The following is a 21,800-nucleotide window of genomic DNA, read 5'->3' as shown; positions in this document are numbered from 1 at the left end:
GCAGACATGGAAATTAGCAAAGGGGCCTAAATGGCCTGAAATCCAGAGGCAGGAAAAGAGAAGAGGAATCTGCAACACAAAAGGCTAAAATGGAAGACAAGTTTGACAGCAGGGAGTCAGAACCCAGGTCCCAAGAGCAATCCACTCTCGTGATCTACGGATAGTGACTGGAGTGTAGACAGCTCCTGTTTCAAGAGAGATCTGAGTACTTGATCAGAATTGCCCAACAAAGGAGATGAATGGTCAAAAACCATCCCAACTCAGGAACAAATTGTTAAAAAAATTGAGCCCAGAGATATTTTGCATGGAGGGACACTGAGGCTATGTCTCACCTTGTTAGGTGGACCACAAAGGAAGTGTTCTGCTCAACTGATTGCAAGCAATGAGACTCAATGCCCCTTTGGAGGACCCAGGCAGCTTCCAAGGTGCCAGGTGCCAGAGCAGGAGATCATCCAAGGTGCTCTGTGGAGGGAACCCCACAGACATTGATATGGGGACCTTGCAGTTACTGGGAAAAGTCTCCTGGGTGAGAGGGAGCTTCTGTGGAAGGGACAATTCCCTACAAAATATGTGATAGGGCAAAAAAGGTTGAATCTGAAACAAAGCCCTCAACTTTGAGCTCACTGTCACCATGGGACTACATCACTCAGTACAGATGATTTCCCTTCATATCTGTCAAAAGATGTTCTTGTGACCGTCAGTATTCCCTGCATCATTACTCACAATAGGATTTCACCCAGAATCTACTTAATCAGTTGCCCAGCAAAAACGAGTCAAAGAGAACAGCAAAAAGCTCATGCAGAAGAGTCAGTGAACCAGCCACTTGGAGTGTAAAATGACCCCACAAGGGTCCACCATAACTAAACGTGATCAGAAGAAAATCCTTCAGTCTAGAGGGGAAAGCAGGAAGTGGACCAGAAGCTCCTCAAATGAAGACCCAGATATAGAGGAAGGAAATATTACAGAAAATACCATCCATAGGCCAGGCTTTGACAAGAGATGGGCCAACGCTGGAATCTGGGCCAGAATCCATAACCTGGACACACCAAGAGTTTGTACACCTGATAAAACAGAATGATGGAAAATGACAGCTTGAAGGAGGCCAGAATTTCCCCAAAGTATGCCCCTGGTCAAGAAAAGGGAACAGACAGCCAAAATCCACACAGAATTATATCACTCACAGTGGGTGTGAGGGTGAGCTCTAGGAGACACCCCAGAACTCTATACACAGACTGCCTTTTAGCCATGGACAGTTCCAGTGCAGATATGGAAAGCAGCAGAGGGGTCTGAATGACCTGAAATCCAGACCAGACAAACAGCAGAGGAACCTGCAACACAAAAGGTAAGAGGAAAGTAATGATTCACAGCAGGGAGTCAAAGCCCAGGGTCCAACAGCAACTCATTGTAGTCATCCATGAACAAAGGTGATCTGTCTAAGTCTTGTTTTGAATTGCCTTACTATTACTATCCTTTTGTCAGCAGGGGTAAATTTGAATGTAACATAATCATGCCTTGGTTTCTGTCCCTTCAGGTTTTACAATTTTAATTCACCTTCCAAAGGTGGGGAAGCCACAGCTGTTGTTCTTCTGAGCTCGTAATTTCCATAGGAACAGCACAGTCCACGTCTTCCATGCTCTCCTTTCAAATGTGTACGTGACTTTCCCACTTACCCGTGCTGACTACCGGCACAATTGTCATAGATTTGGAGTGAGAAGGCACCTTAAAACTCATCTGGTTCTAAAAGTCGCGTTTGTGCCATCACCTTCCCAATAGAAAATCAGCTTATTACCTTATCCTAGCAGAGCAAAAGCTGGAGGCAGCACAGCTCCCTCACTTGCAAATATGTACTTCCAAACACTAAGCAATCAAAAGTACAGCTTGATTGATTGACTGACAAGAGTATACCCCATTGCAGAGTGTCACGCATGAAGAAAGTTAAAGGCATGTCAGATTTTAAAGTTGGTATTACCATTTATGGTGAAAAAAAGTCAGTGTCACCACTGTTGGGTTTCAAAACCCATAGGACTAATTTTGGTTAAAAAAGGCAATTTAGCCTTTTTATGCCAAGTAGGACAGTACAACCATATTTGGTAAAAATGCCTCTACTGTGAGCAGTTGTTGAGATGTCAAGCATTGTTGGGTCAATGGGAGTGTCACCCCTACTGTGGGTATAAATAGAGGGCCAGAGCTCCGTGGAAAGCCTAAATCTGGGCCAACAAGTCTAAGAGGGAGGGTATCAACTTCCCTCCCCTGGGAAAGTGAGTGATAACCCAAGAGTCCTGACCTAACTGAAAGTAGAGGCTCAAGGTTTTGTACTGGTCATTCTAGATATTCTGAGTTAAAATAAAATCTCAGTCCCTCTACAAAGATTTTCACGTTGGAACTCAAGGTAGTTTACTGCTCTTTCTAGACTGTTGAGTAAAAATCTCAGTCCCTCTACAAAGGTTTTCAAGTTGGAACTCAAGGTTGTTTACTGCTCATTCCAGATATTCTGAGGGAAAATCTTGGCACCTCTACAAAGATTTTCAAAAACAAGACTTGGCTTCCAGACTCTTAGAAGCATGACATTCTCCAGTCAGGTAAGCACCCTTGGCTCATTGATCCTCACCCCCAAACGTTAAGATCTTAAGGTCATGCGGACGTATCCTACACGTTCAAAATGACGATAAAACTAGACACGTACGGAGTAAGCAAGTTCCAACTTAATGTAGTTTCTTACTCGTCATGAATTGAACTTGTAACATGGTGTTTTTGATGGAGGAACGTATAGTAACCTCCAGCTTTGGAGAGCCTCACATTTCCAGGGGTCAGGAGGTATTTTTTAATCTATTCATTTTGCAGCAGCAGCAGCAGCAGCAGCAGCAGCAGCAGCAGCAGCAGCAGTAGCACTACCAAGTCTCTCTAACCAAGATCCTTGTAAGACAAGATCTTCCTCAGTGTCAGGTTCCTGTCAGACAATGTCACTGTCCTGGGGCTGCAGGTGTGCTCTGGATTACAGCACGCAAGACAGCATGGCACCAGTGAGGAATAACATCCTGCAGCCTCTTTCCAGCCAGTTAAGGACACCTCTGTGACGTGACGCTGATCATCCTAGATGCGCTCTGCATCTTCTGCATCGTGCACTCAGTCTTCTGTCTTTTCCTGGCTTTCCTCTGTGTTGGTCACTAAATAAAGTGATTGATTACGAACAATTCGAGATTTCTCGTGTCTTTAATAATCTTCATTTGTCGGTGCAACTGAACTATCTAAAACTCTGAATTAACTGGCATTGTATATAAGAGTAACTCTAGACTCATTCACAGTAAAATTCAGAATAAAACACTGATAATGCCCATTGGGCTTCACTTCATTGGGACTAGAAATCGAGGCATAACGTAGACAAAGGGACAAAATTATCTCTGCAGGGAAAATGGTCTATTTGTAACTGTCAATACCCAAAGATAATTAATAAAAATCAGACCTCATGTCACAAAAGGGAGGGATAAGAGACATGTCATTCTAAGCAACAAGATGGTTTAAAACTCAGTCAAGATTTACCAGAAATCACAACACTTTAGGAAAAATATTGATGAGAAGCCACATTACTTTGTGGATCAAGGGCAACGAACGACGGATTATGCCCCCAACTTTTTCCACAGCAAAAATCAGTTGACAGAAATAAAGAATTTCAAGGAAATAAAGAATGCCCTGTTCTACAAGATTCTCAAGCGCTGGAGGGTGTGGCAGCACGTAGTGGAAGGTCCACGTGGTGCCAGGAGGTATGTGTCAGGTGCCTGTTCCTTACAGACCAGCCAAACTAAGGACAGCAGGCTGGCCACCAGTTGGTTTGTCCACCACAAATCAATATTGGATACAGGGAAGGAATGTAGGTTCATTAAAGGACTGGCTTGGAAGAAGTGCATAATTCAGAAAACTCAGGTATGGTAATAGAAGAATCTGGGATATACTAATGTTGATATACTGTGCTCCCAGCACAGAAGTTCCCTTCATAACTGCACATGCCATCCCCTATCTGTGAGTTTTAATGAGTCCCTACAGCACAAAGGTTACCTTGCCAAGGGTAAGGGTTCTTCCTATGCTACCTCTGATGCCTCCATGCTATTTCGGTCATATCTGATTCTCTGTGTCCCAGACAACATCCTAGGATTTACCAAGCTAATTTGCACACTCCAACTTCTGAACATGGAGAGTATCACAGGGAATACTGGCACATATGCACCATGAAAAAGTGGGCAAAGTTTGGCAGCCAAGGTCAGACCCATCCCCAAGCCAGTGCAGCTACAATTTCTCATGCTGAGGAGATGAGATCTTTGTCACACTGATTATTAAAATTAAGCATTTCTGTGGTACTGAGAGTGCTGAATTTCCTTAGCAAACATTTCTCAAGAGGTCAGACTAGAGAGAACAACTCAAAAGGATTTCACAACAAATAATCTAAGGAAAACTCTTGAGGACTACTTCTCTGTCTCTCCCCCCAAACAAGCTCTGTGAAATCTTGGGGCCATGTCATGTGATGTAATTTTATAACATGGTCTGACTATAGAGGGATGTACCAGAGATGTAGAAGACTATCAAGATGGTAAAACAGGTTCTTCTTCATTTGCTGAGCTGGGGCTGGCATAAGCATGACAGATTAGCTTTCTTCTTCCTCGTGCTGCCTTCAAACCCAGCCTTTAGAGGCTTTCTTACATCCCCTAGGGGTGAATGACACTGGTCTACTCAGTGAAGCTCAGGAGCATGGCCTGGATTCTGATACTGGGGGAGTCTCTGCCCAGGGTGGATAGCTACAGCCATCTCCAGGAAGTTCTGTGTCCTGGGGACACTACTGCTAGGCAGGATGGAGATGGACAAGTCACCATTGGCCTTGGTGGGTTCCAGACTCACCTGCAGCCTGCCCTGCTCCTTTTTCTGGAGGGTCTGGACAGTTCCACTGTAGACATGGAAAGCAGGAGAGGGGCCTGAGTGGCCTGAAATCCAGACTCAGGCAAAAGAGAAGAGGAACTTGCAGCACAAAAGGCTAAGAGGAAATTCAGCATCACAGCAAGGGCTCTCAACCCAAGTTCTACTAGCAAAGCACTGTAGTGATCCAGCAGCGCTGACTGCAGATAAGAAAGCCCCTGCTTCAAGAGGGACCCCAGTACTTGGCCAGAATTCAACAAATGAACTCCTCAGCGAAAAGGAACCCAACCCAGGAACAAATGGGTTAACACAAAAGGAGCCCAGAGATATAGACGGAGGGACACTGATGGTATGTCTTCGGCTACAGGTGGAATACAGAGGAAGTGTTCTTCTCAAGTGAATGGAAGCAACGATCCTCAGTGCCCCTTATGGGGGACCCAGGAACCTTGCAGGGTACCAGGTGTCTCAGCAGGAGGCCCTCCAAAGGGCTTTGTGGAGAGAACCCCACAGAAAGTAATCTGGGCACATGGTGGTTTCTGAGAAAACCTTCTAGGCTGCAGGGAACATCTGTGGATGGGCCAAAAGCCAGCAAATTTTGTGATAGAGCAAAAGAGAATGAATATGAAAAAAATCCCTCAACTTCGATCTGGCTGTCACCATGGCATCACAGCACAGAGTACTGAACAGATTCCCTCATATCTGCAAAAAGTTGTTCTTGTGACCTTCAATATTCCTTCAGTCCTGACAAACAATAGGATCTCAACCAGAATCCCATTAATCAGCTGCCTAGCGAAAATGAGTCAAAGAGAGCAACAGGAAAGCCCAAGCAGAAGCATTCAGTGAACCAGCTCCTTGGACAGCAGAATGAACCAAGAAGAATTTAAAATGAATACACATGGTCCAAAGGCAATCCATCAGTCTAGAGGAAAAGCAGCAAGTCACCTCATAGCTCCTGAAATGGAGACCCTGGTATAGAGGAAGATAATCTTATAGAAAGTCCAATGCCTGGGTCAGGCCTTTACCTCAGGGGGGCCTACGGTGTGATATGGGCCAGAATCCTAAAGTTGCACCTGCCAAGAATTTGTAGAACACATAAAACACAATAATGAAAACCATAGGTGGAGGTAGGCTAAAATTTCCCTGAAGTATGTCCAGGGTCAAGAAAAGGGAACAGGTTGTCCAAATCCACACAGAATGATATCTCTCACAGTGGGGCTAAGGGTGAACTCTAGGAGATACCCCAGAAATCTTTCCTCAGACTGCTTGTTGTCCCTGCACAGTTCCAGTGTAGACACTGCAAGGAGTGTAGGGTCCAGAATGGCCTGAAATCCAGATCCAGGAAACAGAAGAGGAATCTGCAGGACAAAAGGTCAGAAGAAATTAAGGATTCATAGCAGGGGTTCCCAACCTAGGTTCCAGGACCACCCCACTGTAGTGATCTGTGAACAATAACTGGAGAGTAGACCGTACAAGAAGGACCCGAGTACTTGGTCAAAATCCCCCACATGAACTTCCCAGGGAAAAAGAGAAGAATGGTAAAAAAATACAAATCCAATCCAGGAACAAATTGGTCTAAAAAGTGAGCCCAGACAGACCTTCGTTGGAGGAACACTGATGTTATGTCACAGCCTATAGGCGGAACACAGAGGAAGTGTTCTGCTCAGCTGAACATAAGTACTGGGCCTGAGTGTCCAGTAAATTGTCCAATGTGCCAGCAGGTACAGCAGGAGGCCCTCCAAGGGCCTCCTAGGAGGGAACACCACAGAAATTGATCCAAGCACATTGTGGTGACTGGGATAATCTCTTGAGGTAGAGGGAGTATTGGTGGAAGGGCCCATTCGCAGCTAGGAACGCCATAGAGAGCCAGATTATGAAAATGAAACAAAGCCTTCAACTTAGAGCGAGTCATCACAGCAGGGGGCCCTGCCATGGACCACGGAACATATCCTGTCACATCTATGGAATGATGTCCTGGTGACCTTTAATATTCCCCCAGTTCTTACTGACAATAGCATCTCAAACCAGAATCCCCTTAATCCCAGTGAGAAGAAGTGTCAGAACACTCAACAAGAAAGTCCACGTGTACAGAGAGAAGAGCAGGACAGGGCTGGGTCTGAAAGATGCTAGATTCTTCCTGCACAAGGCACTTCTGTCCCCTCTGGGCGAGGTTAGGCAAAGCTTACATCACCATGTCAGTGGTGTTCCATGCCTCCCTGGTCTCATGTCTTTCTCTCATGTCTGCTCCCATTTCCTCACCACCTTGGTTTCACTTCTTCATTGTATTTGGAATCAGAAGACCCAGAGGGCCCATCCTGCCTGTCCCTGTTCCCTGTGGCCTTTCCCCAGTGGGTTCCTGAGCAAACTAACTTCCTTGGGCCCCAGGGCTACCTCCTATGTAAAATGGGGGGAGCAGACTGGGTGGACCTGCTCAAGTCCCACACAGATTGACAACTGATCCTGTTCCTTACCCCACACCTGAGCCTCAAGCGCAAGCTGACTGAATGAAGTCCAGTTCCATTTTCCAGGGAAAAGGCTAAGTCATGTGTAGACTTCAAGTTCTGGCAGAATGTCTTAGAAGGGTAAGCGTGGGAGAGGCAGGAAGAAAGTCTCAGCAGTTTTCGGTGTTCTAAAATCTCATCCTGAGGGGTCTGGGCAGCCAAATGTCTACGAATGTAGGAAGTAGGTCCTGAGGATCATGGGGAAAGGGGACAAAGAGGGGAATGGGTGTGGGAAAGCAGAGAGTAACCTAATTGATGGCTTTCCACTGGAACCCATCACTTTGAGCAGGGAATTACCAATCCGTCAAGGGAAAATATTTAATCATGGAAGGAACGCATCTACTCTGGAAGGACGGGACAGGATGGACAGTGGGAAAGCAGAGGAAGCCAAAGGCTTCCATGCACGTTTCAAGGAAAGAGGCTGAGAATAGGTATGATGGGAGAAAGCACGCTAACACACATGGCAGGTATAGTAGAACTTTTATTTTTTTTAACTAACTAGCTTTTATTTTTTTAACTAACTAGCTTTAATCAGTTCATTGTTGAAGGAATCACAAGTCCTCGACGTCAGGTACCTTCAGCATTTTCATCATCTTCTTGTACTCGTTGTCGAGGTGACGGAAGAGAGGACAGCCGCAGATCAGGTCCACTGCATCTTGGTCCCGGTCTTGATAGCAAGTCATCAAAGTTACCAACAAACCATACTCGCCGCTGAATGGGAAAGTTGGAAAACAGACACAAGTTTCCTTCAGGCACTTGGAGGCTGCAGGGAAATCCAGGTCACACAGATGGGCTAGACACTCCAACAGGGCTCTCTGGCGGCCCAAAGAGAAGCACGCTACCTTCATACACAAGTGTTTCTCCTGGCCTAGGGACATCGCAGCGTCCCTGTAGTTCTTGTGCCTCACCAGCACCTTGGAGGCTCGGCCAGTGAAGTCCAGGGCCAGCAGGAAACGGTCATCCCCTTCAAGGAGCTGGGATGCCTGCTGGTAGAGATACACCACGTGGTGCGGGATGTGGCTCTCCAGCAGGTGGCTGAAGCGCCTTAAGGTCCAGGCTGCGATGTCTACCTCTCCACACTCCAGGTACCAGGAGATAGCCTGCTTCACGGCTTCAGCGGCATCCTCCACGTGGTCGGACGTGCTCAGGTACAGGCCGGCTTGCTCGTAGGCCATGGCGGCACGGAGGGGCACTTGGTTTTTCTCGTGGGACTCGGCTTCCTTGAGGAAGGCTTCTGTGGCCTTCTCCACCCTCTTAGCTCTGCAGAAGGCTAAGGCAGCCTGTGCATATTCGCTAGCAGCCTTGCCATAGTCTGGCTTCCATCTCAACAGCCCGACGTGTGTGTGTTGGATGGCCTTGGCCATATGCCGCAGGCCCTCCCTGCTTTGTTGTCCTGCCATGTCCGGGGCTGAGCAGGCGCAAAGGGGAACGATGAGGAGAGAGAGAGAGGGAGAGCCACAGCTCACCCCAGTCACAGAACCGAACAGAGTGTGCAGTGGAGCATTGTGGGGGAGGGGTGCCGATGGAACATCCCATAGATTCCAGAAGAATCCTGACAGAGGGCCCCCTAGTCAGAGCCACAGGGCAAGCTAGGCCCGGGGACAGAGGGCCTCCTGGACCTGTGCAGAGGAAGAAGGAGCTCTCACAAGTGATCCATGTGGGCAAGGAGGTGGCGGAACTAACAAGGAGGGAGTGCGTAGAGCATTCAGAGGTGGGTAGCTAAAGACCAGGGCCAGACTGGGGAGGACAGAAAAGGGCCAATGGAGAGGTAGAGGGGAACACAGGGTGGGGGGAGGGGAAGGGGGTCTGTCCCAGGGGAGTCACAGGGATCAGACCTTGTAACCGGGAGAGCAGCTGCTGCTGGCCAAGCTGTTCACCTGGCCAGGGCTTACCCTCTATCACCAGTGATTCAGCTCTGTCAGTGTTTATAAAAGCCTTTTAAATTTTGGGAGAATTTATTTTCATACTAATCGCTGAAAGAAAAGAGAGGGGGGGGAAAGTCATGACTCAAGGGTCTGATCCTATGACCGTGATGTTGTTTCCACAGGACCACAAATGTGGAGCTGGGAAGGGACATCACAGGCCCTTAAACTCAACAGAGGAGGAAACTGCAGCACAGAGTTTAGAGAGGTGACTTGCCCAGGGTGACACAGCTACCAAGGGAAGCTCAATTCAAACGCAGGTCCCCTGACTCCCCAAATCCAGAATTTTATACACTACACTATACTCCCTCTCATGATATAGAATGATTTGTTTTTTTAAGTATAAAAGCTAGAGATTTATTGTAATTTTCTCGATAATAAATTATCCAATTGGCTATGATGCTTTCCCACAACTGAACACCACCTTTCCCATTGACTAGTACCGAAGTTGGCACTTAACCAGATTGAGGAACAAGGCAGAAAGAGCAGACGTGAATATCATGGGAACTCAACTTACACTCCTTGTGCCTGTGTACTGCACATTATTCTTGCCAAGGAACAGTGTCTGAACAGATTAGGGGGGCAATATGGCCTCCACAACCATGTCTGAGGCACGCAGTTACAGAAGTAACAGAACTGAAATTCAGTATTTCCCTTGAAATATCAGTCTGCGCTCATGTTACTTGAACACCTTTCAGTTTTTTAAAACTGTACACAAGGGAAACAAACTGACCTAAGTGAATACTGGACCAGGCAATCAAATACATGGCTAAGTTCTAGGTCATCTTTGAATTGCTCCTAGAGGAATGTACCACCCAACAGTCTGAGAATTAGCCACATAGGATTTCTCTAGAAGAAAGGCTGTAGAAAGAGAAGCCCAACGGGCTTACTGCATAGTTGGAAGAGTTCTTTATCTTTTCTCTGTAAATTTCTACATTACCCAATATCCATTTCAATTCATACAGATGTTGGTTACCAGGTACAATCCTGGTCCAATTTGGAGGCAGTTTTCCTCCAAAATGTCTCCTCTCTGAGCTTCTGAAAAGCGGAATGCTCACCTATTCTTATAGGACTACCAAAACTCTTTGGAAACTAGTGGCTCAGAAATCATTTTTAATTCACTTATTACCTGTGCACAAGAGAAACAGCTGATAAACCCAAAAGAAAGTTTAATGTGCCCATGTTGGTTAAAAGTAATTGAAATCTCAGGACCCTTTCAGTGAAAGTAACATTTCTAATTACCAATCACTGGGCATGTTAGAATCGCTATGGTAAAGCTCAAAAGCCTTGGGCAAGAGCGCTTTCTGCAAATAATACACCACTTCTTCAGTCTGCACAAAGACTACAAGGTAATTGACAGCTGCTCTGTGAATGTTGAGAAAATGTTACAATGTAGCTTTCTGTACAATGAAATGTACACTTAAGGGCTAATCAGGATCAGCATTTTGACTATACTTTAAATGAAGTTCCCTAAACAGCACTTCTGCTGAGAGATGTGTATCCAAGTTGCCTTAAGATTCTACATAACTAGAGAAGAATCTGCTTTCATATTTAATTGTTCTCTGTCCTTTTTTGTTACAAGGGTCCCGCTTAGATGATTCTCTTGCAATGGACAGCTTCAGATGTGCATACTCTATGGTATACCAGAGGGGCACAAATGTTCAGTAAGTGTATGAATAACACATCACACCCCTATGGGGTGGTGAGGGCATGCCAGTGAACCAGGACCGCGGTCCTTTGCAACAGCAAAGTGGTCACCAGGGACCACAAAAGGTCATGCGGGAGGGAGTCTGCTGGCCAAGCTGTTAGCCTGGCCAGGCACTACCCTCTATCACCACTGGCTCAGCTCTGCCAGCCTTCATAAATGGCTTTTAAATGGCAGGGAAATTTTTAAACATTAATTGTTTTAAGAAAGAGAGAGGAAAAAAATGACTCAAGGGTGTGCTTGGGGGAGGGAAGCCCCCAAATGCCCTGTGGAAACAGCATCACAGTCCTAGGATCACAGGTGTGGAGCTGGGAAGGGACAGCACAGGCCATTAAACTCCTCACAGGAGAAAATGCAGGCACAGAGGTTAAATGACTTGCCCAGGGTGACACAGCTACTAAGGGAGGCCCAATTCACACCCAGGTCCCCTGGTTCCACAAGTCCAGAATTTTGTCCACTGCACTGTGATGATATATAATGATTTTTAATAAAGCAAACTTTCCTGTAGGAGGTATATCCAACAACTTTTAAACTTTGTTGTTTTGCTAAGGCCTACCAGATCCCATTGAGAAAAACCTGAAAGATGGTTCAGAATCTCCCAAGCTTCTTTGGATGGGATTTAATCTGAATTCCAGGCAAAGGACTCAGAGAGCCATGAGCAAGAGGAGCTGATTATGGGAGAGGGATGTCTACCTGAGACAGATTTCTGTGTCTGGGCTGGAAGTTGGGGAAAAGATTGGGAAAGGAATCACACAAATGGTAGCGCCTGGGCCAGAAAGGCTTGGCTGGGTCAAGTCAAGGCTTGAAGGAAGAAGGAAGCTTTCAGGGAATATTGGTCAAAAACCAAGGGCAGGCACAGGATGGCAGGAAGAACAAAGAACTGCGCAGTAAGGCAGAAGCACATAATCCCTGAAGGAGACGAGTGGGGCTTTAGGCTGGAAAGATAGTATAAAGGCAGGCTACAGAGGCCACAAAAGCAAAGCTAAGCATTTCTATCCTGTGCTGCAGGTTCTAGGGAGGCACCCCAGAAATCTATCCACACATGGCCAGTCAGCCAGATCAAGTGTATACATGGAAAGCAGCAGAGGGGCCTGAATGACCTGAAATCCAGACCCAGGCAAACAGAAGAGGAATCTTCAACACAAAACGATAAGAGGGAAGTGATGTTTCACAGCAGGGGGTCCTACCCTAGGGCCCAGCAGCAACCTGCTGTAGTGATCCATGCACAATGACTGGCCAACAGACAGCCCCTGGTCTAAGAGGGACGTGACTACTAGGTCAGAATCCCCCAAATAACCTCCTCAGCTAAACAGAGAAGAATGTTCAAAAGCAAACCCAACCCAGGAACAAAGTGGTTAAAAAAATACGTCCAGAGAGTCTTTGGATGCAGGGCCACTGATCCTATGTCAGGGCCTATAGGTGAAGCACCACGGAAGCGTTCTGCTCAACTATACATAAGTAGTGAGCCTGATTGCCCAGTAAGGGGGACACAGGAAACATCCAAGGTGCCAGCACCCACAACAGGATGTCCTCCAAGGGGCTCTGGTGAGGGAACCCCAGAGAAATTGATCTGGGCACATGGTGGTTACTCAGAAAAGTCACCTGGGTTAGAGGGGGCATCTGTGGAATGGCCAGTTCCCTGCTAAGTATACCTTGGAACAGAAGGCGATGAATCTAAAGTTAGAGTTAGTCCATACAGCACAAAGGTTAACTTGCCCAGGGTAAGAGTTCTTCATAGCCTGACTGTCACTTGCTTTCTATTTCTGTCATCCTTGATTCTCTGTGTCTCAGGCAACATCTGAGGACATATTCAGTTACGTTTCACACTCAGACTTCTGAACATGGAGCGCATCACAGGTTATTCACATATATGTACCCATCAACACTTGGGCAAAGTTTGGGCAGCCAAGGTCAGATCCATCCCCAAGCTGGTGCAGTAACAACTTCTCATGCCCAGGAGACTGGATATTTGTCACCCTGATCATTAAAATTAAACATTTCTGTGCAACTGAGAGTGCTGAATTTCATTAGGAATCATTTCTAAAGAGGTAAGACTAGTGATAAGAACTCGAAAGAATTTCACAGTAAATAAACTAAGGAAAACTCTGAGTACTACACCTGCGTCTCCCCACCACCACCAAACAAGCTCTGTGAAATCCAGTCCCTCACAGTGGGGATGGGAGTCAAGATGAGCTGCAGCAGGCGCACCACAAATCTCTGTAGACTGTGTGTTGGCTCCAGACAGTTCCAGTGTAGACATGGAATGCATCAAAGCAGCCAGAATGGAATGAAATCCAGACCTAGGGGAAGAGAAGAGGAATCTGCCACACAAAAGGCTGAGGAAATTCATGCTTCACAGCAGGGGTTCCCAACCTGAGGTTCCAACACCAACCCAGTAAAGTGATCCTTGAACAAAGACTGTAGAGGAGACAACCTGTGACTCAAGAAGCACCCGAGTACTTGGCCAGATTCCCCCCCCCCACACACACACACCCCCCAAAGACAGGTATAACAGAACTTTTTTCTTATTTGATTAGCTTTAATTATATCATTGTTCTAGGAAGGATAGGTTAACAGATGGTACATTCCATGTAGAGAGAGAACACGTTCCTCTTCCTCCTCCTTTTCCTGCAATTTCTGCTCCCCCTCCTTAGTGTCCTCCTCCACCTTCTCCATCTTCTTCTCCTCGCCCTCCACCTTCTTTGTTATTGGGGCTGTTTTCTTGTGGCTGTCAGACATGGGCATGCATGTAGATGGAGGTGGCAAAACCCTGGTCCTCATGTTCTTGAGGTCAGGTACCTTCAGCATCACGGTCATCTTCTCATACTCCTTGTCAAGATGTTTGAAGACAGAAGAACCGCAGACCTCATCCACTCCGTCTTGGTTCTGAACTTCATAGAAATTCAGCAAAGTTACCATCGCCACATATTGGCTCCTGCTTTGGAAACTGGGAAAGTAGATACAGCTGTCTCCCAGGCAGTTGTAGGCAGCAGAGAAATCCAGGTCACACAGATGGGCTAGACATTGTGCTAGGGCTCTCTGGTGGCACATGGAGATGCTCTCTACCTCCACATACAAGGGTCTCCATTCCCCCCATGCCACCTTGCTGCCTGTTGTATAAGGGGAAGACAGCAGGCACTTATTCTACCACCTCAGCTGGTCCTCACAACAACCCTGGGAGGTGCATTCATTATCTCCAATTTGCAGATGGTGAACTTGAGGAAGTTTTTTAAAAATGATCTGACTAGGGTCACAGAGCTATGAATTATCTGAGACAGAACCTGAACTCAAATCTTCTTGATCCCAGGGCTGGCTCTCTATCTACTGTGTCTGCTGCCTAAAGCCAATATGTCCACGTAGAGGTACATGCAAGAGACATACAAGGTAGTTGGGAGGTGGCTTTGGAAGGGGAGGTTCTAGTGGCCAGGAAACTGGCCAGGGCCCCTTACAGAATGAGATGCTTGAATTGTTCCTGAGAGAACCCAGGAATGCTGAGAAGTAAAGGAGGAACAGGAAAGCACTTTGGGGCCTGGTGGGGTACAGTTGGTGTAAAGATAGGGATGGGAGATGATTTGAATTGAGAAGCTCCTTGCACTGGTTTAATCCAGGTGAATCCATGATGTTTTGGACCAAGACAGCCAAGATGTATTGGAAAGGTAGTCTGGGTTTCTGCAGCAGTCTCTTCTGCCTCCTCCAAATTGGGCACTCCACCTGTCTATCTAGGACTGAGTGCTGAGGGAACTGGAGATTCAGAAGAGGTCTCATGGAAAGTGAGCTTTTTCTTCCTGCTTAGTGATTTACCTGACTGAAGGAAGCTTCTGCATCCTGACTAAAGCCACAGATGATTTTCCCGCAGACAAAGGAATAGGTCTGCCTTTGGGATTGGAAAGGCATCTCTAGTCTTACTCCTCTCCAACTTGATTTCACTTTTTGATTGTATTTGGAATTGAAAGACCCAGAGGACCCATCATGCCTGTCCCTGTTCCCTGTGGCCTGTCCCCGTTCCCTGTGGCCTGTCCCCGTTCCCTGTGACCTGTCCCCAGTGTGTTCCTGAGCAAGTTAACTTCTTTGGGGCCCAGAACTACCTCTTATGTAAAATGAGGGGATTAGACTGGGTGGACCTATTCAAGTCCCATCCAGGTTGACAACTGATCCTGTTCCTTATCCTACACCTTAGCCTCAAGCTCAAACTGATTGAAAGAAGTTCATTTCAGTTTTCCAGGGAAAAGGCTAATTCATTTGCAGACTTCAAGGTCTGGGCACTAGGTCTTAGAATGGTAAGCACAGGGGAGGCATGAACAAAATCTAAGAATTTTTAGGTGTTCTATAATCTGACCCTGAGGAGTTTTGGCAGTTAAAAAGTCTATAAGTATAAGAAGTAGTTCTTGATGATCATTGGGAAAGGTTGGGGGGGGTGGTCTGGCAAAGCAGAGAGTAACCTCGTTGATAATTTTCTCCTGGAACCCATGCCCTGAGCCAGGAATTACCAGTCAGTAAAGGGAAAATATTTCACCTTGGAAGGAATGTGTATCTACTCTGGGAGGATGGCCCAGAGGGGTCATTGGGAAGGGGGAGGAATGCAAAGGCCTCCATTCAAGTTTGAAAAAAAAGGGTGAGAAAAGGTATGATGGGAGAAAGCACACCCACACACACACAGATACAAGACTGGTATAACAGAACGTTTATTTTTGTAACTAATTAGCTTTAATTATATCATTGTTCTGGGAAGCAGAGGTTAGCAGATGGTACATTCCATGGAGAGAGAGATCCTAACTTCCTCTTCCTTCTCCTTCTCTTCCAATTTCTCCTCCTCCTCCTTAATGTCCTCCTCCGGGTTCTCCACCATCTTCTCCTTCCCCCCGTCCTCCTTCTTTGTTGCTGAGGCTGCTTGCTTTTCGATGTTGGAAGGGGACATGCATGTGGATGAAGGTGGCAAAAGACTGGTCTTCAGGTTCTCGACGCCAGGTACCTTCAGGAATGGGGTCATCTCCCTGTATTCCTTGTCCAGGTGTTTGAAGACAAGAAACCTGCAGACCCAGTTCACTCCTTCTTGGTCCTTGTCTTCGTAGCAATTCAGCAAAGTTACCATCGCCATGAACTCAGCAGTGCTTGTGAAATTGGGAAAATATATACAGCTATCTTCCAGGCAGGTGGAGGCAGCAGCGAAATCCAGGTCACACAGGTGGGCTAGGCACTGCGCCAGGGCTCTCCAGTGGCACACAGGGAAGCCCTCCGCCTTCACATACAAGCGCTTCTCCTGGCCGAGGGAGATAGCAGCGTCCCCGTAGCGCTTGTGCCTCACCAGCACCTTGGAGGCTCAGCCAGTGAAGTCCAGGGCCTTCAGGAAGCAGGATTCCTCCTCAAATACCTGGGATGCCCTCTGGTAGAGGCACACCACCTGGTGAGGGATCTGGCTCTCCAGTAGCTCACTGAAGCTCCTCAAGATCCAGGCTGCGATGTTTGCCTCTCCACACTGCAGGTACCAGGAGACAGCCTGTTTCAGAGCCTGGGCCATCTCCTGCAGGTGGTTGGACGTGCTCAGGTACAGGCCAGCTTGCTCATAGGCCATTGCCGCACAGAGGGGCGCTCTGTTTTTCTCATGGGACTCAGCTTCCTTGAGGAAGGCTTCTGCAGCCTCCTCCAGCCTCTTGGCCCTGGGGAAGGCTAAGGCGGCCTGCTTATACTTGCTGGCAGCCTTCCCGTAGTTGGGCTTCCTTCTCCACAGCCCAAAGCACATGTATCGGGTGGCCTGGGCCATATGCCCCAAGGCCTCCCTGGTTTCTTGTTCTTCCATGTCCTGCGGCTGCCAGCTGCAGGGGAGGAGGACCTGGGCCAACAGGGAACTGCCTGGAGAGAGAGAGAGGGAAAGCCACAGCTCACCCCAGCAACAGAACCCAACAGAGTGAGGAGATGAGCATTGTGGGGGGGGGGAGGGGTTCAAATGGAACAACCCATTGATTGCATAAGCATCCCGACAGAGGTCCCTGGAGTCAGAGCCATAGTGGAAGTGGGGCTGGGGATATAGGGACTTCTGGGTCCTTGCAGAGCAAGAAGGACATCTCGCAAGCAATCTATCCAGGCAAGGAGGTGGCCAAACCAACAAGGAGGGAGTCTGGACAGCATTCAGCACTGGGTAGCCAAAGACCTGGGCCAGACTGGGGCCACAGAGAAGGGCCAATGGAGAGGCAGAGGGGAACACAGGGTGGGGGAGGGAAGGAAGGGGATCATTCCCAGGGAGAGCCACAGGGCTCAGGCCTGGTAACTAACACATCACACCCCTCTGGGACGCTGAGAACGTGCCAAAGAAATGGAGGCGAGGGGATCCTTTGGAAGAGCAAAGAGGTTGCTGGGAACCACAAAGGACCCCGGGAGAGCGCAGGTGCTGGGCAAACTTTTAGCCAGGCCCAGGGTTACCATCCATCACTCGATTCATCTCTGCAGTCTTTATAAGTGGATTTTAAATTTCAGGGGAATTTTTTAATCCTAATTGCTGAAAGAAAAGAGAGACAAAAAGAAAACACAATTCAAAGGTGTGCTTTATTGGGGAGGGAAACCCGGACATTTCCTATGGAAACAACGTCACAGTCATAGGATCACAGGTGTGAAGTCAGGATGGGACATCACAGTCCATGAAATTCAACTAAGGAGGAAACAGAGGCACAGAGGTTACATGACTTGCCCAGTGAGATACAGCTACTAAGGGAGGCTCAATTCAAACCCAGGTCCTCTGACTTCCAAGTCCCGAACTTGGCCCACTACAGGATACTGCCTATGATGATATATAATGATGTTGAATAAAAGAAACTTTTCTGTAGGAGGTTTATCCAATAACTTTCAAACTTCTATTTGGTTTGGACCTACCAGATCCCATTGAGAAAAACCCGAAAGATGGTTCACAATCTGCAAAGCGTCTTTGTCTGGGATCTAAGCTGAGTTCCAGGGAAAGGACTCAGAGAGCCATGAGCAGGAGGAACTGATTATTGGAGAGAGAGTGTCTAACTGAGTCAGATTTTTGTTTGGGGGCTGGAAGGTGGGGAAAGATTGGGAAAGGTAAGTGGTCAATGCAAGTGGTAGCAACTTGGCCAGAAAGGCTCAGCTGGGTCAGCCCAGGGCACTGGTGCTGTGCCCCTGCCTCGAGAGGGAACACACACTAAGGGTCATGCTGAAAGGATCACAAGCAAAGGGCCTCAGTGCCCTGAGAGGGAAAATACAGAAACCATCCAAGGTGCAAGCAACCATAGCTAGAGCTCTACCAAGAGCTTCTAGGAAGGGACAGATGGGGACACACAAACAGACAGACGGGGACACATACACAAACAGAGAGGGGACACACGGACCGATGGAAACACAGGGACAGACAGAGTGGAACACAGCACAGATAGGAGACACAAAGACATATGGGGACACAGGGAGAGATGGGGAAACGTGAACAGACAGATGGGGCACAAGGACAGAGAGATGCGCATGCATGGACAGACAGAGGAGGATGCAAAGATTGGTGGGGAAACATGGACAGACAGGTGGGGGATACACCAAGAGAAAAGGAAACACGGACAGACACATGGGGACACAGAGACAGATGGGGACACAAGGATGGGCAGATGGGGACACACAGACAGATGAGGACAGACTGATTGGGGAACAAAGTTGGAGAAACAGTGACAAACAGATGGGGACACATTCACAGACTGATGGAGACACTTGGAAAAACAGATGGGGACACACAGACAAATGGGAACACAAGAAGAGATATGAGAGACATGGACAGATAGGGACACAGAGCTAGATGGGACACACGGAGAGACAAATGAGGACACAGAGACAGATGGAAACAAGCAGACAGACACTTGAGGGACACACAGACAGGCAGATGGGGATACAAAATCAAGACGTTGGGGACACACAGAGGGGAACACTGGGACAGAGAGGAGACACGGACAGATGGGGACTCAACAGATGAGGATGCACGGATAAGCAGATGGGGACACACAGAGAGATAGGAGATACACAGATGGATTGATGGGGACACCCAGAAAGAAGGGGACTCGTGGAACAGATGGGGACACACAGAAAGATACATAATGCTTGAGGGAAAGCAAGAAGAGGACCAGAAGCTCCTGAAATGGAGACACCAGGATAGAGAAAGAGAATCTCCCACAAAATTTCATACGTGACAACGTCCTTCACAGCAGGGGGACACACAATACACTCTTGGCCACATTCCCTTACAACCATCCACCAACAGTGTGCAAAACTTAGAAAGTGCAATGGAGGAAAAGCACAGCCAGTACGAGGCTCAAGCAGCCAAAAAGTGTGTCCCTGGTCAAGGAAGGGAATGGACAGCCCCAATCCAGCCAGGATTCAATAATTCACAGTAGGGAATCTGTAGGTGTGCTCTGGCAAACAAAACAGAAATCTATCCACAGACAGTGTGTATGTCGAGCACAATTGCACAGAGTACATAGAAAGGACAGAGTCACCAATAGGGGCTGAAATGTAGGTCCAGGCAGAGAGGAGAGGAATCTTCCCCAAAGTCTCATCCCCATCTAGGTTCTTTACTACTCCTTCCAGACTTTCTGAGTGAAAATCTCAGTCCCTCTACAAAGACTGTGAACACAGAGCATATCACAGGTTATTGACATACATGTACCTGTCAATCCTTAGGCAAAGACTGGAAAACCAAATTCAGACCCATCCCCAAGCCAGTGTAGCTACAAACCTAGGAGACTGGATCTTTGTCACCCTGATCATTCACATTAAGGATTTCTTTGGAAATGAGAGTGCAGAATTTCGTTAGGAATCATTTCTAAAGAGGCAGGCTAGTGATAAGAACTCAAAAGAATTTCACAAGAAATAATCTAAGGAAAACTCTGAGTACTCCTCCTGTGTCTTCCCCCCCACCATAAACAACCTGCATGAAAACTTGGGGCCATGCCACATGATATCACTTTACAGCATGACCTGATTATACAGGGGTGTACCAGAGAATAGAAGACTACCAAGATGGTAAAACAGGTCCTTCTTCATTAGGTGAGCTGAGGCTGGCATAAGCATGACAGACTGGGTTTCTTCTGACTCGTGCTGCCTTCAAACCCAGAGTTCAGAGGCTTTTTGACGTCCTGACAGGGGTGGATGGCACTGGTGTACTCAGTGACGTTCATGAGCATGGCCTGGATTCTGATTCTAGGGGAATCTCTGAGGCCCAAGGTGGATAGCTACAGCTATCTCCAGGAAGTTCTGTGTCATGGGGACACTACTGTTGGGAGGATGGAGATGGAAAAGTCACCATTGGCCTTAGTGGGTTCCAGACTCCCCTGGTTCCTGCCCTGCTCCTGTTTCTGGAGGCCCTGAACAGTTCCACTGGAGGCATAGAAAGGAGCAGAGGGGCCTGAAAGGCTTGAATCCCAGAACCAGGCAAAAGAGAAGAGGAATCTGCAACACAAAGGGCTAAAAGGGAATTATGCATTCACAGCAGGGGGACCCAACCCAACTGCAGGCAGCCACCCCCTATAGTGATCTATGAACTGGAGAGTGGAAAGGCCCTGGTTCACAGGGGACCCAAAGACTTGACCAGAATCCCTGAAATGACCTCCTCAGTGAAAAGGAGAAGAATGGTCAGAAACAAGCCCAACAAATTGGTGAAGAGAAAATGAGCCCAGAGAGACTGTCAATGGAGGGACACTGATGCTGCATCACAGCCTGTAGGTGGACCACAGAGGAAGTGTACTGCTGAAGTGAACGCAAACGATGGGCCTGAGTGATCAGGTGGTGGAACCCAGGAACTATCCAAGACGCCAGCAGACAAAGCAGGACGTCCTCCAAGGGGCTCCTTTGAGGCAATACTGCAGAAAATGATCCAAGGCAATGGTGGTTACTGGGAAAGTCTCCTGAGTTAGAGGGAGCATTGGTGGAAGGGCCCATTCCCAGCTAGGAATGCCATAGAGCAAGAAATTATGAAAATGAGACAAAACCCTCTAGACAGAGCAGGCAGTCATTGTGGGGGCCCTTCTATGGACCACAGAACAGATCCTTTCAAAATTGTGGAAAGATATCCTGGTGACCTTCAGTATTCCCCGAGTCGTTCCTGTCAGGAGGATCTTGAACCAGATCCCCTTAATCAGCTTTCCAGGGAAAAGAAGTTTCCCAATGCTCAACAAGAAAATCTGTGTACAGAGAGAAGAGCAGGACAGGGATGGGTATGAAAGATGCTAGATTCCTTCTGCACAAGGCACTTCTGTCCCCTCTGGGGGAGGTTAGGCAAAGCTTGCATTACCATGTCAGTGGTGTTCCATGCCTCCCTGGTCACATGTCTTTCTCCCTTGTCTGCTCCCATTTCCTCACCAACTTGGTTTCACTTCTTCCTTGAATTTGGAATTGGAAGACCCAGAGGGCCCATCCTGCCTGTGCCTGTTCCCTGGGGCCTGTCTCCAGTGGGTTCCTGAGTAAGTTATCTTCTTTGGGCCCCAAGGCTACCTCCTATGTAAAATGAGGGAATTAGACTGGGTGGACCTGCTCAAGTCCCATACAGATTGACAACTGATCCTGTTCCTTATCCCCCACCTGAGCCTCAAGCTCAAGCTGAATGAATGAAGTTCATTTCTATTTTCCAGGGAAAAGGCTAAGTCATTTGCACACTTCAGAGTCTGGGCAGTAAATCTTAAAATACTAACCATGGGGGAGGCGTGAAGAAAATCTCAGAAGTTTTCCGTGCTCTACAATCTCATCCTGAGGAGTTTGGGCACTCAGAATGTCAATTAATGTAAGAAGTAGGTCTTG

The 21,800-nt window shown here is 47.5% G+C and overlaps 2 long non-coding RNA genes and 1 pseudogene across 3 annotated transcripts; 2 read left to right on the top strand and 1 right to left on the bottom strand.

Moving 5' to 3' along the window:
* Positions 1-2,192: 2,192 nt before the first annotated feature.
* Positions 2,193-3,191, top strand: LOC140515202 (uncharacterized). Its single transcript, XR_011970893.1, has 3 exons — positions 2,193-2,389; positions 2,487-2,579; positions 2,842-3,191. It is a non-coding gene; the product is annotated as an uncharacterized lncRNA (long non-coding RNA).
* A 4,757-nt stretch (positions 3,192-7,948) lies between these two features.
* On the bottom strand, positions 7,949-8,797 carry LOC140516342 (gamma-soluble NSF attachment protein pseudogene; annotated as a pseudogene).
* Positions 8,798-8,929: 132 nt separating this feature from the next.
* LOC140515416 (uncharacterized) lies at positions 8,930-13,057 on the top strand. Of its 2 annotated transcripts, XR_011971021.1 has the most exons (5): positions 8,930-9,108; positions 9,445-9,527; positions 10,902-10,983; positions 12,033-12,301; positions 12,816-13,057. It is a non-coding gene; the product is annotated as an uncharacterized lncRNA (long non-coding RNA). The 2 variants fall into 2 exon arrangements; XR_011971020.1 differs by having other exon boundaries at positions 12,033-13,057.
* Positions 13,058-21,800: the final 8,743 nt, after the last annotated feature.

This window comes from Notamacropus eugenii, chromosome X (assembly GCF_028372415.1).
Source record: "Notamacropus eugenii isolate mMacEug1 chromosome X, mMacEug1.pri_v2, whole genome shotgun sequence".
NCBI lineage: Eukaryota > Metazoa > Chordata > Mammalia > Diprotodontia > Macropodidae > Notamacropus > Notamacropus eugenii.
Note: the sequence above shows the minus strand (reverse complement) of the source record. Positions and strands in the feature narration are given on the sequence as shown.